At 39.7% G+C, this 16705-nt stretch overlaps 1 protein-coding gene across 1 annotated transcript in view; it reads left to right on the top strand.

The window, feature by feature from the left end:
- Positions 1 to 776: 776 nt before the first annotated feature.
- Positions 777 to 16705, top strand: part of cntn4.S (contactin 4 S homeolog) — a 212638-nt gene continuing 196709 nt past the window's right edge. The window contains exon 1 of the mRNA XM_041591294.1: positions 777 to 972. The gene's annotated coding sequence lies outside the window, so the exon portion shown is untranslated. The remainder of the gene's footprint in view (positions 973 to 16705) is intronic.

Below are 16705 nucleotides of genomic sequence, written 5' to 3' on the forward strand. Positions count from 1 at the left end.
ATTATGTTCATTGATCTGCAGCTGATATAGTCACTCTGGCCCTGGTAATGCAGCCCCCACTAGTTTTGTAAAACCCACCCTATATTCCTAATAAAAGCAAGTCAGTCTGAGCTGTGGTGCTGATAGAGTTAAATGTGCAATGTAGCAAATAGGGTGAGTATTTTGGGGTTATGAGTGTCAGAATAGGCTGTTTACTGCTTACAGACTGAGCAGTATCATATAACTAGTAATACAAGTGCCACCTGACTTGTGTGTCTAGGAGCATGACAATCATATTCAGGTTCATAATGTTTTATATACGCACACTCCCTACAATGATACCAACTGACAGTTCTGCGATCATAATGTGCCGCTCTCAGGGGCTCTATGATTGGCTGTCTGAAGGCTGCTCATTCCCCCTTAGATTGATGTGGTGTATAAACCTCAGTGTCCCAAATATTCTCCCAGTCAGGGGAAATCCAAAAACATGTCATTTTAAAGCAGAAAACACATTGATAAATCCCAGGCACTATTCTGCTGAGCTGCTACTGTACGGTATTTAGATCTGTTAGCTTATTATTATTTGGCTACTTTTTAAATGGCTTTGGGCAATATTTGCCTACATTTGAATGAGACCTGGCAACCCTGGGCAATGTTTTTCCACTCCCTCCTCTGTGTTCTGCCTCATCCAACTTACCACTTTCTCCTCCTGTTTCCCTCCCTCCCCTTGTCTCTCTCCCTCTCTCCTCCCTCCTCATCCTCCTTTACTCTAAGAGGAGGACTCTGCTCGCTCATCACCTGCTCCCCAAGTCTCTGATGCTCAATGTCCGTGCCTAGTCTGGCTTCTTCCACCCAGTTGTGTGTGCCCTGTCTGGCTGCCCCTGGTAACGTGTCGCTTGCAGCTGCTCGCCCAGTGTGTGCCACTCTCCTGCCGGCTCTGATTCCTGCAGTCGCCTGGGAAGGACAGAGGAGACAGGACGGTGCTGAGTGCAGGTGAGGCTGGGAGGAGTTCTCCCTATTCTGTCTGGGTGGCACGGGGAACAGACTGATTGGCATCTAGAGGAATGGCACTGAATGATTGGCAGACAGCGGCTGTCTGGCTCTGAGCTCCGGGCTTGAGTTCATATTACAACTAGAAAAGTCTCATTCCCCTCCCTGTGATATCAGCCTCTTCTTTCTTTTCTTTTTTTGTTTTTTCTTTATCTGGCATTGCTTTGTTACTCTCTCTTTCTGTCATTACTATTTTTCTACAATTATTAGTTGAAGTATATAGGTACTGCCAATTGATCGATCAATCAATCAATCAATCAATCAATCCAACTAGTGGACCCTAATATTATTATTATTATTATCTGTTTTGAACCCACTAATCAGTTCTGTATGGCTGTCTATCTGCTCTGCTGCCTGTCCAATATCTAATCCAGATGTTCGCCCCCTGGGACTGGCAGTTTAGCATTAGCCGGAGGGCTGCATGTTGTCACCTATGATATAGTGTCTGTTTAATGAGGATATCTATAACTGTTAGCCTTAGCTTTGCTATTAATTATGTATAAAGACTAGTTATTAACAGTATAGCCCAACTGTAGATGAACTACAACTCCCAGCACAGCTGTAGGCAGCCAAGAACTGGACGACTGCCAGTGGGCAGTTGGTTGGCTATATACAGCAATATCTATTGGTATTAGAACTTGCTTGTGCTAAGAATATCTACCTAACACTTTGAAATTATGTCTTTTCATGTTTTCATGTTTTCAGCTATTCCTGTTACAAGTATAGCATGTAAATATTTATTTATGTGATATAGCCTACAATACTGCAGTATATGCTGGATATGTGCCAGCACTGATAAACCCGTTACAATGTAAGGAATGTTAAGATAACTAGAGACCTGCTTTTTCATATATCACTGACATCACCTGCATTCTCATTTATTGTTAGAGCTGCACCCCCCCCCCATTGGATGTTCAGTATTGCTCCAAAGCCAATAAACAGGGCTCATCACTCCTGAAACATCTTTGCCCAATAGACAATGATTTCTAATGCTGCAATATAGATTTAATCAAATGGACTTATGCTGCGGCTCCACTCTTCACTAGATAGATGGGTGGAGTTTTTAGCTGTAGACAGACAGACGTATAGATTGACATCATGCACAGAAATGAGTTGTTATAGTGACCTAAAACGCAACAATGGAAAATACTGTCAAAACCCTGTTTCCCAAGGGGAGTTAGTGCTTCGAATCTATTTAAAGTTCTATATTGCATTGTAATTAAAACAATATTTTCTATTGATTCCCTAAGTGTAAAGTGTACCGTTTGTCTTTGGCTGTTACTGTAATATTTTAAGTTTTATCAAAAACACAATAAACCCTGTTATTTAGTATTCTTTAATTTTGTGTTGTATTGCCGTAATTGTTTAGTTAGAAAAGTATTAGGGATGTACCGAATCCAGGACTGTTTTTGGGATTTGCCCTTTTTCAGAATTCGGAATTGCCCTAATTCAAGTGCCTGGCCGAACTGAATCCTTAAAATCACGTCACTTTTTGACACACAAACAAGGTAAAACTTTTTTTAACCATGTACACAGAGAATGGTTCTCTTTTGCTCTTTGTATCCCTAATTTGCATACGCAAATTAGGTTTTGGCTTGGGCTTGGTGTTTGGACAAATCTTTCAAGAAGGATTCGGGATTTGGCCGAATCCCAAAATAGTGGATTCAGTGCATCCCTAACTTTTTTAGAGATGCAAATGGCTCACCATTTTGCATCATGCCCACCCTTTCAATTCTGGGACCCCAAGGCTACAATCCTTTCCTCTACAGAATAAAATACTTTTCATTAGAGTACTATTCAGTGTTGGACTTGGGTATCAGTGGCCCACCTAAAGTTGCTACCTTTCTGAAAGCACTTTATCAGTCTGTAGCATTCAGGGCAGATTACTTATGTCATGGGGCAAGGATTGGGTTGATTAGGAGAAGGGACAGAGACTGTATGTGGTGGAAGTGGTAATGAAGGTCTTAAAAGACTGGTTTGGTTAGTGGAACTGCTCAGGGAGGGTTAAAATGCATGTGTTATAAATGGTTTCTATCATCACCAGATAAGCTTGACCTTAGGGGCCCCCAAAAAAACCCGGAACAAGAACAGAAGCACCAGGCCATGATCCCAGGTTAGCTAATAAGTCACTAGAAAGTGCCTAAAAAATTGGCTTCCCAGGAAATTGTGTGACAAATTTCTTTCACTTTTGGTTTTAAGAAAAAATGGGTGGGATTACCTTGGTTGAAATTCTGTGTTCAATATGCTACTGAGAGAGACACCTGTGACTAAGTGCCGGAGGGTACGAAACGCGTAAGGTGGGGCCAGTATGTACCAATTTTTAATGTGAATATTAATAAATAGTTTATTTTTACTACAAATAAGCCTTGGGACATATTTCTTTTGATGGATTTTTTTTGCATTTTGGCTGCCTTTGGAACTGGGGGATGTCCCTCTGGCTTAGCTTGAGATTTACAGGAATCAGCTATATGGATTCCCGACCAGAAAAATACATTTCTTCATTGGTCAAGATAATGCATACCTCCCAGTGGTCCCAATTTCCCCTGTACAGTTCCAAAAGAAGCATTGCTATTCTGAAAATGTGTAGAGTTTGTACCAGGTACATATGACCTGGGAATGTTTTATTATGAAAAAAAAAAATCAAAAGTATCCAAAGATAGGCCAAAGCCATTTCAAAACTAGACCAGCCATAGTTCAATTTTTTGAGGCTGAAATATCTGTATAAAATACAACATATGTGAATCAGGACAGCACCTGGAACATGTATTTTAGGATTTCTATAAAGTATTTCGTATAATATTTGGGAAATTGAATGATTGAATATTATAGGCATCATTCCAAGGCAGCTGGCAGGGGCACATTCTACAGAGAGCCAATAATGGAGCACCACGTAAGTCAGCAGCTTGAATTTTATCCAGAGGCCACTGAAGCCACTAGCAGAATGGCATGGCAGATGGTAAGGTGGTGAGTCTGGCTGCATTTATTATGGCCAATTAATAGGTTGTTGCATTAAATAATACGTGACATAATGAGAAAGTGCATTTTGGTGGCATCTTGTATGATAGGTTGTATCATGTAGGTATTTTAGTAGTGTTTCTAAGTTAAAAGTGACATGATTTTATTCATGATTGGGCATGAGGAATGAAAGGCAGAGATATCAAGATCAAGACAACCTCAGGCACTTGGTCTGGACGAAGGGGGAGATAGTATCATTGTTAAAGACATTTAAGGGATGTTATGGGTGTTAAATGGGGAAAAAACATTATTTAATGAAGAAGTTAAGTCGTCTCGCACTTGAGGGTGCCAAATGTTAGACATCCCCAAGTGATTGTATTTACTTACCTGAAACCCGGGCCGGTGCTCTTATCAGCAGAAAACTGCACCGGCCTGCGGTTATTCCAGCGAGCCCCATGGAGAGATCCTCTTCGGGCTTCTTCTAATTAATTAAGGTATCATTGGGCTATCTAAGTAGAAATGGCTGACAAAAAAGAGACCCAAGTTAAGAGATCTGGGAGAGGGGAGACAAATGTAAGTTTTGGCAGCTTAGAGGTGGTATTACAAATCATATGAATTAAATCGATGGCAAAGGAAAGACAAATTTAAAGAGAATAATAAGGGGTCTAGGACATTTACTCCAAGAGAGGGATGGGTAAGGGAGAAGATAAAGCTCCACTCCACAGACAGTAAAACATTGATTTTAAAGTTAAGAGGTAAACCAGGATAGTACAGGGTCACAAAAGTCAAGAGAATGGGGGGGAGGGCTGAGGAAGAGAGGGGTTTTGAAGGAGTCAAAAGCTGCTGAGAGATAGGAGAATTAGTAAGGAGAAATGGTTTGAGGTATTTGCAGACACCGGGTCATTGGTAAAAGTGATTTCTGTAGACTATTAAACCATTGTAGGTGGTCAGGCCAGTCAGCTGGTTATATACTTAAGGTTCCCATAGACGCGACGATTCTTCTTGCCGAACGACCTATTTTAGGGAAGCCCGACCAATCCTTCGAAATTATCGTGCGGTTAGTGGTATTCGAACGATCGTACATCTTACGATTTTTCGGCCGACATCTGTCGGGAAATTGATCGGCCAGGTCAAAAAATCTTTGTCGGTCCCAGTGCAATCTCTCTATGTTTGCAGGGCCAAGCAGGCAGCTCCCCTTTGTTTTCCTGGTAAATTGGTCTTTTTAGTTGATGGTAGATTCGTACGATCGTACGATCGTTCTGAGAAGATCGTGGTCTCACGATCAGGATCTGATCTTTTAAAAATCTCAACATCTATGGCCAGCTTAAGTCAGTTTAGAGATAAAGGGAAGCAAAGAAATACGATGACAGTTATCAAGAATGGAGGGCTCCAAAGGGGGGAGGGATTCAGAATAGGGGTGATGTGTGTATGCTTTATTTGGGAGGCAAAGACAGTAGTGACACTGTAAGATTAAGTTGATGGATGGAGGCTTTGATTAAACAGGAATTGGAATTGCAGAGAAGTTTTAAAGGAATAGGATTGAGAGGGCAGGTAGTATTTGAGGCAAGGAGAGTCTCTTCAGTCACAGGGAAGAAGAAGCACAAAAGTGACTGATGATTTAAGAGAGGGAGGTGCCCGGATCAGAGGAGGATTCTTAGCTCAGCTCAGTTGCTGAACAATATTGTTTCTTATAGTGTCAGTTTTGTTTTTAAAGTGCTCAGCAATATCTTAAGCAGTGACTCAAGTGCATAAAGGGGTGGGGAAGAAGAAAGTAAGGAACTGATGCTAGAATAGGGGATTCAGCTCAAAATCCATTAACGTAATATAAAATTTTTACACTGTTTTGGGCTATAGTGTGGGAATAGATATTTGGACAAACTTTGCATACATTGGTGCCCTAACATACAAGTCTTAAACTTCCTTTTATCTCCCATTACCAGAAAGCAGAAGGGGCATAGACTTGGCACTTTCTAGGTCTGGGACATCTCCCTTCGTTTGTACCAAAATGTTGATTTCCCAATGTAAGCATGAAAAGTACCAATCATTTTTATTCTGCAGGAAAGGAAAAAACATTTTTTCTAATGCTATACTATGTATTCTGGCGACAGTCTCCCTTTAAGTGTGAATCCTATTATAAATTCATGCAGAAAATATCTCCAGTAGAAGAGGAAACATATAACCTTCTGATGTCTGACTACTGCAATACATTTCACCCTACTGGAAGTACATATCGTCAGACATTTTATGTGCCATGCATTGGAGATATAAGGCACCATGCCGTTTTTAATATTAATATCCTAAGACAGCCCATTAGTTTTACATTAAATGTACCTATAAGTCAGCAAATCTGTTCCCAGGGCTTCTGCCTTTCTATTATTACTTTTGCAAACGCGAGTAAATTCTTTCCTTATACTTTTGGATGTTCCCAAGTAGATTTAACCATGAAGACAGCTGGGAACATTTTCATTTTGTAGAAGCAGTCTCTTATTCTAAATCAGGAACGTTCAACATGCTGCCGTCCAGCATATGAAGTACAATACCTGTCATTTCTTACATTTCTTAAAGGGGAGTTTTGTTGACTTTTAAAGGTTAAAATATGCATAGTTCTGTGTCCTCTTCTACCAAATAAGTTATTGATAGTGATCTAGTCTTAAGATCCTAGGATGTGCTGTCCTTGGTACTCTATATAAGCCTTTACCATGAAGTAGTCTCTTTGCCCACAAAGAACCATATTGTAATCCAGATGCTGCAGAGAGAGGTTCTTTCTGCAAGTTAGAAAGAGAGTGTTCCTCCCAGTTAGTGGGGCTGTAGCCTATTCTACGTGTTTAGGTGTTTCACCTTCTTCCATAGTTAATGTAGCATGGACATTAGAAGGTTTGTACATCAGAATTCAGAAAAGGAAAGGGGGGGCAGCTCTATGAAGGTCTTCTTGAATTTGTGTTCAGTGTAGGTATTGACTTATATGTTAAGGTTTATAAGAATGTAACAAGCAGTTTGGTGAGTACTTATATAGTTACATAGTTAGATAGGGTTGAAAAAAGGCCATCAAGTTCAACCCCTCCAAATGAAACCCAGCACCCATACATAAACACACTGGCCCCTCCATACACTCACTATATATACTCATACACTAACTATACAGTTTAATATCACAATAAACTTGGATATTATGTCTGTCCAAGAAATCATCCAAGCCACTCTCAGGGGCGGATTTACTAAGCTCAAGTGAAGAATTCGAGTGAAAATAAATTCTAATTTCGAAGTATTTTTTTGGGTACTTCGACCATCGCATTGGTCAAATTCGAATGATTCGAAGTAAAAATCGTTTGTCTATTTGTCCATTCGATGATCGAATTACCGTCTCTTTAAAAAATACTTCAACTTCATACTTCACCACTTTAAACCTACCGAGCTGTAATGGTAGCCTATGGGGACCTTTCCCAGCACTGTTCTAAGCTTTTTTTTGATCAAATAAAAATCCTTCGATCGATCTCTTAAAACCGTTCCAATTGTTCGCTTCGAAGGATTTTATCGTTCGATCGAACTTTTTTCATTCGAATCTTTTGCGCTAAAATCCTTCGAATTCGAATTCAAGGGTCAAATTCAAGGTTTTCTTTAACCCTCAGCCCCCTTAAGGCATTAACAGAATCAGCCATCACAACATCACCCGGCAGTGCATTCCACAACCTCACTGTCCTGACTGTGAAGAACCTCTGGTACGGTGATCCACTTTATGGGTAAAAAGGTCCCCTGCTATTTGTCTATAATGTCCTCTAATGTACTTGTAAAGTGTAATCATGTCCCCTTCTCAAGTGTCTTTTTTCGAGAGAAAACAACCCCAACATTGACAGTCTCCCCTCATAATTTAGGTCTTCCATCCCTCTAACTAGTTTAGTTGGAAGCATTTTCAGATACATATTCAGATATGTAGGGCAGAGTTCTAATTTGATTTGAACCTCAGGGCCAGCAATTTGAATTGTATTCTGAATGGTAGTCAAAGCCAGTGTATTGGTTGGCAAAGTGTCATGGCAGAGGAAAGTGGTAGAGGAGTTGTAAGAGGCATTTATTAGGGACAGGAGTGGTTAGGAGGGTTAGGCCAATCAAAAATATTTTAGGAGTATTCTTTAAGGGAAAGCAACATAATTTAGCTACTTATTGGGTAAGTTATCCATTCAGGTAAAGATTTATGGGGTTTTGCTGTATCTTTACATATAGGGGATTATTTATTAAAACTCCATTTTTTTAGTGAATAAACCTCGAATTTTTACAGAGGAAAAATCAAATTCTTCAAGATTTATTATTCCCAGAAGCTGCTAATAGTCTGAATTAGAAAAATACTCCATCTAAAACCTGTTGAATTCATGTAAAAGCCAATAGAAGCCATCCCGTTATCCATTTGAAAATGTTATTGATGGTTTGATGCTGTTTTTTGCTTTAAAATTGTAAAAATTCTATAGATTCAAGTGGCAATTCGATAAAATCGTCCGATTCAAATTGAAACTCAACTTTTTTATATCTGATTTTTTCAAACTGAAATATTAATAAATAAGCCAAATTCGCGGATGGGAGTTACAGTAGGTCGGGTTTGTTTCTGATAAAATATGAGGAAAAAAATAGTTTTTGTAAATAACCCCCTTGAAGTCTAAGAATTAAAATGTTAATGTAGTGCATTTCGTTAAAGGGGTGGTTCACCTTTAAGTTAACTTTTAGTTTGTTATAGAATGGCTAATTCTAAGCAAATTTTCAATTGGTCTTCATTTTTTTTATAGTTTTGGAAGTATTTGCCTTCTTCTTTTGACTCTTTCAGGATTTCAAATGGGAGTCACTGACTAAAAAACAAATGCTCTGAAAGACTACTAATGTATCATTATTGATACTTTTTATGGCTCATCTTTCTATTCAGGCCCTTTTCTTATTCATATTCCAGCCCCTCATTCAAATCAATGCATGGCTGCTAGGATACGTTGGACCCTACCAACCAGATTGTTGAAATTGCAAACTGGAGAGCTGCTGAATAAAAAGCTTAATAACATAAAAACCAGAAATAATAAAACATGAAAACCAATTGCAAATTGTCTCAGAATACCTTTCTCTACATCATACCAAAAATTAATTTAAAGGTGAACAACCCCTTTGAAGGGATACTGTCATGAGAAAACATGTTTTTTTCAAAATGCATCAGTTAATAGTGCTACTCCAGCAGAATTATGCACTGAAATCTGACATAGGGCTAGACATATTGTCAGTTTCCCAGCTGCCCCCACTCATGTGACTTGTGCTCTGATAAACTTCAATCATTCTTTACTGCTTTACTGCAAGTTGGAGTGCTATCACCCCCTCCCTCCCCCCAGCAGCCTAACAACAGAACAATGGGAAGGTAACCAGATAGCAGCTCCCTAACTCAAGATAACAGCTGGCAGAACAGCACTTAATTGTAAAAGCCAAGTCCCACTGAGACACATTCAGTTACATTGAGTAGGAGAAATAACAGCCTGCCAGAAATTAATTCCATCCTAAAGTGCAGGCACAAGTCACATGACTGGGGCAGATGGGAAACTGACAAAATGTCTAGCCCCATGTCAGATTTTATAATTGAATATAAAAAAATATGTCTGCTCTTTTAAAAAATAGATTTCAGTGCAGAATTCTGCTGGAGCAGCACTATTAACTGATGTGTTTTGGAAAAAAAATATGTTTTCCCATGACAGTATACCTTTTTAAGTTATTTTATAAAGGAAGGAATGGTGTCTTTCTTCAGACTAGTAGGCATGGAGATCAAGGCTAAAGAGATATTTTCTTCCTTTCTAGCAGCAGAAAACAACTTGCTAAAAAGATAATAGCAGCCGTTGAAACAGCCAATAATTCCATGTCCTGCCACTGTTTCCTCTCCGCTGTGAAACAAGCAGTGAAAGTGCCAGAACAGGAACGAACAATTAAAATCGAAGTTTCACTGTGAAGCACTTCTTTAACAGAGCCCAGTGGGATATGTGGGTGTTTGTTCTCTCTAGGATATCTCTTAAAAATCCAAAGAGAGAGAGAGAGAATGGCTGTTTTCTTATCACCGCGTTACTGCAGGGCCGAGTCCCATAAGAGCAAGGCTTGTTGTACTTGGCTCTTCTGGTTAATGCAAAACAGCAAGTGGGATTTGAATCACCAATAAAAACAAAAGTACATTCTTTGCATTAGTCAAAGCTCATTCAGTTCGAACCCAACTGGCATTTAGTAGAATATACATAGAATGTAGACTGTTAGATCGTATCATCCTCTCCCTGGTAAACAAATCCTTTAAGCGCTGCTGTTATTTTCCCAGTAGATGGGATGTTCCCTAGAGAGGTCTCTGTTATGAATGTGAGCTTGGTAATAAGATTGCCTTCTTGGCACTTTTAATCTCGAGTAAACACATATCATCTGGCGAGTTAATCTTTAGCATTTCAATTCACACTTCCCTAAATAAAAAATGTAATAATATGTTGTATTATTGCCACCAACGTTATGTGTACTTCATATAGCCACAAGCCCAGTTTGGACCTTAATTTTATGAGCATTTGCTCTTTCCCTAGCAACCATTTGGCTGTTTGCTTCTTATTTGCTAACTGAGCTCCTGTAAGGAACGCTCACCCTGGTGTTCTAGTGCCCGGCATGGATGCCCGCCACGTGGTACTTCTGCCTAATGCTGGTATCACTAGGATGCTCGCGGAGAGAAATTCTGGGTTTTACACATTATACTTGTAACATCATCACTCTGAGTGGTGTGAAATTCAAATATTAAAGGGGCTTTAAGCTCAAACGCATTGCCTGTCGTTAGGTCTAATTTGTTAGTTCCTGAGTGCGATTCTTGTCCTGTTTGATTCCTGTTTTGACCCCTGCCTACCTGCCTTACTATTCAGACCTCTGCCAAATCTGTCCCTTGCCTGCCTGCCTATTCTGATTCTACCGGTATTGAACCTTGCCTGTCTGACTATCCCTTGAATGCTGCCTGTACCGACCCTGGCCTGATTGACCTTGCTTGAACTCCGCCTGAATCGACCACTGCCTGTCTGACCCTGCTTGTACTCTGCCTGTACAGACTCTGGCCTGCCTGACAACAATTTTCATCTATTCCCTGAACTGGTGCATTCCGTCCAAAACCTTGGTAACGACCGTTCCCTTTTGCCTGTCCAGAACTCTTGCTTTGCTCCTCTCTTATTAAGACCTGGCGGCATCTGAGTAGCTGAGGGCTCCTACCGAAGCCAAAGGCGGCTGCTACAGGCGGAAGCAGAGCCCTGACCTGAAAAGGGTGTGGCCAAAAAAACTCAATACCTTGGTTTTATGGAAACACTTGATAAAGGGCACACAGGCCCGAAACATGTTGTATACTAGTATTCGGCAAATAAAAGAACAACCACAGCATTAATATGCCTTTTGAGTGCTCTCCCAAATTTTTAATAATATGAAGACATTGAGGGGGTTATTTATTAAAGTCTGAATGAAAGTCGAAAAAAAAACGTTTTTTTTAACTATAAAGTCTGAATTTGTAGTGGAAAAAAAACAAAATTTTTTGGGATTTATTAAAGCCCAATGCTACAAAAAGTCAGAATTCGAAAATCCGGCCTCTTAGACCTGCGAGGTTGTATATAAGTCGATCAGGAGTTTCTGTCGTCTGTGCTAGAATTGCCAGAAAATCCAATTATTTCATGTAGTTTGGGCAAAAAAAAAAAAACCAAAAAAATCATACAATTTGGATTTTCACTTGATTTTATCAAGTTTTTCCCAGATCAGATTAAATTGTTTTTTTTTAATAATAAATAAGGTCAAATCATGGATTCTAGTTTGGTCAGACTATTTTTAATAAAGTACTCTGAAAAACTCAGATTTTGATAAATAAGGCCCTCAATGTCTTCCTATCTATGGAGCATCTGACATGGGACTCTGGAAATCTGACTGTGAGCTCTGTGGGCCATGGACTAAAACAAAGTTGCATAAAAGTAGAAATAACTGATTTCATTGTCAGATAACTATACAGTATGGATCTGTAACAAGGAACTTGTTTAGAGCAATATGCAGTTGGATACCTAGGTTCCTGCTGCCTATGAAATCAGTGTTTCTCAAAGAAATGTCGATTTTAATCGCAGTGCCATTCTCTGCCAGGCCTCATGTTCCAGTGGAAACAATGGCTGGGAAGATGAAAGCTGTCCTTGTCTGCTTACAATGGCAGCCAGCAGGTTCCTGGATTAAACATTCCAAGGAACATTGCACTAAAGTGTAGAGTCACTTCAGCTGGAAATGATACTCTGTGCTATAAAATGATAGAGATCTTTCCCACAGTTAAGTTACTGCTGCCGGCAGAGCATTCTAATTGTTCCAATGGGTACCTAGAGGGGCCAGATTTTCTAATGTCAAAGATCTGAGTAAGAGAAGAACATGTAACAAGCAGGAGTTAGTGAGGTAGGGACACCTTGGGATGAGTGTCAGCTGTAGGCAGAGGGTCCCTTGTTAATGAAGAAAGACTCCCCCCCCCCAAATGGTGAAGAAACTCTGTAAATTATAGAAAATTAATTTTCCGGCCGGGGGCAGTGCTAAAGATGGTGCAAAAAGATGGTGAGCACGGGAGCCATACAGTGGCATGTATTCATATCATCTGTATGATGTGCTTAGTGGATTGGTGTTTGCCTAATTGGGATTAGTGTATTAAACAAGTCCGGTTGACTTCAAAGAGTTACAATAAGGAATACTGCGTATATATATAAATATCATTTAAGCATTTTTATAGCATTTCATAGAATTTATATGTTTCTTGTTGAGGTGTTACTGACTATGGACTAATGACTACAGTGCAGTGCTACTAAATTGTCATCCCATAAGGTATATAAGGTACATAGGACATACAGGAAAAGGATTTACCTTGACATGGTATGGTGGGTTACCAATTTTATGATCAGATCTTTGTCACTAAAAAACCCCGTTTTTTTTAAAAGTACATGCACATGCATAGATATTAAATTGCTGATAAAACAGGGACTAGGAAATGTACATTGATCAATACCCTTTTTTTTGTTTGCATACTGGTATGGGACCTGTTATCCAGAATGCTTGTGAACTGGGGTTTTCCTGTTAAAGGAGAAACAAACCCTTTACCAAAAAAACCCTACCCCCCCCCACCCTACGTAGATGCCCCTCCCTCCTCCCCCCAGCCTAGCTGCCCCCCTGGGGAATTGCCCCTAACTTTTTACTTACCCCTTGGAGCAGAGTCACAGCATCATGGTTCACGGCAGCCAGGAGGGAGGGGGGTTCTACGTGGGGTGGGGGTAGGGTTATTTTTGGTAAAATGATTTATTTCTCCTTTAAGGGGTTTATCCACCATAATTTGACCCTCCATACCTTAAAGAGATACTGACACCGGAAAATAATCTTTTTTTATATCTATCATAACATTATCTTTGAATGCTATTTATAATTTTGCCATAAAAGTATTGCCTGATGCTTTTACATTAACTTTCTTAAAGGGCAAATGAAAAATAAACCTATCTCCAATATACTTTAATATAAATTAAAAAATTTGTACCGTTTTTATAAGAAACCTGAAGGTATGCTGTTAAATTTACTGCTGTGGATAGGAATTGTCAGATGGTCCCTAACTGCTGAGCAGGGAAACAATCATACTTATGAACAGCAGGGGGAGCCCCCGCCTTACTTCCCAGCCATGCAGAACTCAAGCAGCTTTGTTTATGATGATCCCTAAGCAGCCCAGACAACACTGAGCATGTGCACAGTCTTAGTCTTGCAAAGATGTTTAACAAAGTTATAAGATGGTGACCCCCTGTAGCCAACTTTGAAAGCATAAATTATTTGTTTGATTAGGCTTGTGGTGCAGTAAGTTCATGCTTATATTTAGTATACAAAATACAGCATTTCTAGCCTTATTCTATTTTAGACTTTACATGCCCTTTAACCTCATGCTCCTCTACAATCGGGCTGCCATATTTGTGCAGCAGTAGCACATTTAGCATTAGAAACTGTAACTGAAGGGACAGTAAGGTTGGTTAAGAAGGGACAGTAAGGTTGGCAAAACAGTCAGTACTAAGCTCACTCTATACTATGACTATAACCCCCTTATATTGTCTCTGTTTACCTTTTGGACTGTATATGGATACACCTAACTGTTATATAGATTTTGTCATCTATGATTATGCCTTTCCATGGAGAACCACTTTGCATCCACAGCCCACCAATCTTCTACCTAAATCTTTTCAATTGATTTTAGCTGCAAATCACCAGCCCTGAGTAGTATATGAAGCTTCTGTTATTGAGTTGGAGACATTGTTCATATGTGCTCAAAAAACAACTATAACCCCCAGTACCCCAAGTCTCTGGTCTGCTTCTATAAGCCTTGGGCAAAAGGATTATGTAATGCCCCCTTATAGTGTTCAATAACACAAAGATTAATATCTCAGAATGAATAAGGCATCATGGAGGTGAGGAATGCAGGCCCATATTAGCAAACAGTAGTAGTGATGAGCAATTTATTTTCGTCAGGCATGGATTCACGGAAATACAGCAACAATCCACCTTAAAAATTTCGCCATGACAAAAAAAGTTGCCAAGACAAAATTGTTTCTGAGACAAAAAAGTTGCCATAAGAAAAAATGCCCATTGACTTTCATGCATTTGGACAAAAAGATCACTGAGACGAAAAAAAGTCGCCAAGACTTTCACTTTAATGCATTTGGAAAGAGAAAAGATTGTCGCATGCATAAAAAAAATTTGACTCCCATTGACTTCAATGTATTTCACAATTTTTCGGTGAAGTAAAACAGGACAAATTCACTCATCACTAAACAGTAGGTCTAAAGTCTAAAGCAAGTAATACATCCCAGTAGAAACACAATATACAGCGCTTGGGCTGGTGCTCTAGTTGTCCTTTAAACATTTCCCCAGTTACTTAAAAACACTGTGATAAAGACACTTGATAAAGGGCCAACGCCCGGAACATGTTGTGGAGCATTTTTCCCCAATAAAAGCACTTTGCAGTCATAGCTACTGCCTTGGATTTGTCCTGCTTTCTATTATAATACTGACTGTATCAATTTGGGTGTGGACACAGGACACCTTGCAGGAGAATCCACCTACATGTACTAAAGGTGAGCTACAACCTATTTATAATTGATTTAAAAACACTGTGAAAGCAATTTTGAAATATAATTGTAAAAAATAAAACAGGTGTTGGACCTGTTATCCAGAATGCTTAGGGTTTTCCCGGATAATGGATCCTTCTACAATTTGTATCTTCCTTAAGTCTACTAAAAAAATTATTTAAACATTAATTAAGCACAACAGTTTTTTTTTCCTCCCATTAAATCTTAGTTGGGATAACATACAAGGTACTGTTTTATTAATACAGAGAAAGGAAACAATTTAAAAAAATGTAATTATTTGGATAGAATGGAGTCAATGGGAGACAGCCTTTTTGGATAATGGGATTCCCAATAATGCATGCCATACCTGTAATACAGTTTCTATTGTTATTCTGCAGGCTGTAGTAGGCATATTTTTTCAGGATTGATGTACGGTATATAGTTTCCCCCTGTATTGTAACAATTTATAATGGAATATCCAGTGCTGGAGGCTCCGGTCTTCACATTGGTTTCATTATAGACCCCAAACTTGTCCTGACAGTTCTATATTAATGACAGAAAAGGCTAAATTTAATATGGAGGCATTTATATTTATGGTACATGAGAAGGTGAGCAGGGAAATTAATAGCAGATCCAAGGGTGAGACTGCCAGAAAGTTTATATAAGGAAATTTTGTTTTACAAAATATTCATGAATGCATATTTAGGGATGTGTCATATTTCTGCAAGCTAAAACAATCTGCAAGAGATAAATTAGCTCCACTGGGAACAATGTGCCGTTGTTAGGGACAGGTTTGTGGCTACCATTGTGCTTCATTGCTGGGCTGTCTGTGTGGCAAAAATGGCTGCTGTTCTGTCTGCTCCCTCATTGGAAGTGATGCATGAGGCTCAAGGGAATGAGAAAGAGCCAAAAGGAGGGCCTAGCAAGACAAGCAAAACCCATGCGTACAGTGCCTTTAACGAGATACTGACACCAGAAATTAAACCTTTTTTACATCTATCTTAATAATGTCTTTGTATAATTTTGCCATAAAATTACTTGCCTTATGCTTTTACATTACTTTTCTCACCCTTATGTTCCTCTACGAGGGGGCTGCCATATTTGAGCTTCGGTAGTCCGTTAGCATTTGAAACTCTACGGGGCAGATTTATCAAGGGTCGAAGTGAATTCGAGGGAATTTTCGAAGTAAAAAAAAAATTCCGAAGTAACTTTTTGGATACTTCGATCATCGAATAGGATACTACGACTTCGATTCGAATGTAAAACCGTTCGAATATTCGGCCATTCGATAATCGAAGTACTGTATCTTTAAAAAAACTTCGACTTCAATACGTCGCCAAATTAAACCTGCCAAAGTGCCAGGGCCGGGAACTAGGGGTAGGCAGAAGAGGCACGTGCCTAGGGTGCAAAGGTGGAGGGGCGCCAGGCAGTTACCTCTTCTGCCGCCTTCCCCTAGCTCAGACCCTTGTGTCTCACATTTCTGGCAGCTCCTCTTACCTTTTTAGCTGCGCTCTTCCGTGCAAACACAAACACACATCGGACTCGTGTCCACCACCGCCGGCAGCAGCTCTGGTATCAGCGTCGGGCACGCGGCTGCGCGCAAGCACGCT

This window comes from Xenopus laevis, chromosome 4S (assembly GCF_017654675.1).
Source record: "Xenopus laevis strain J_2021 chromosome 4S, Xenopus_laevis_v10.1, whole genome shotgun sequence".
NCBI lineage: Eukaryota > Metazoa > Chordata > Amphibia > Anura > Pipidae > Xenopus > Xenopus laevis.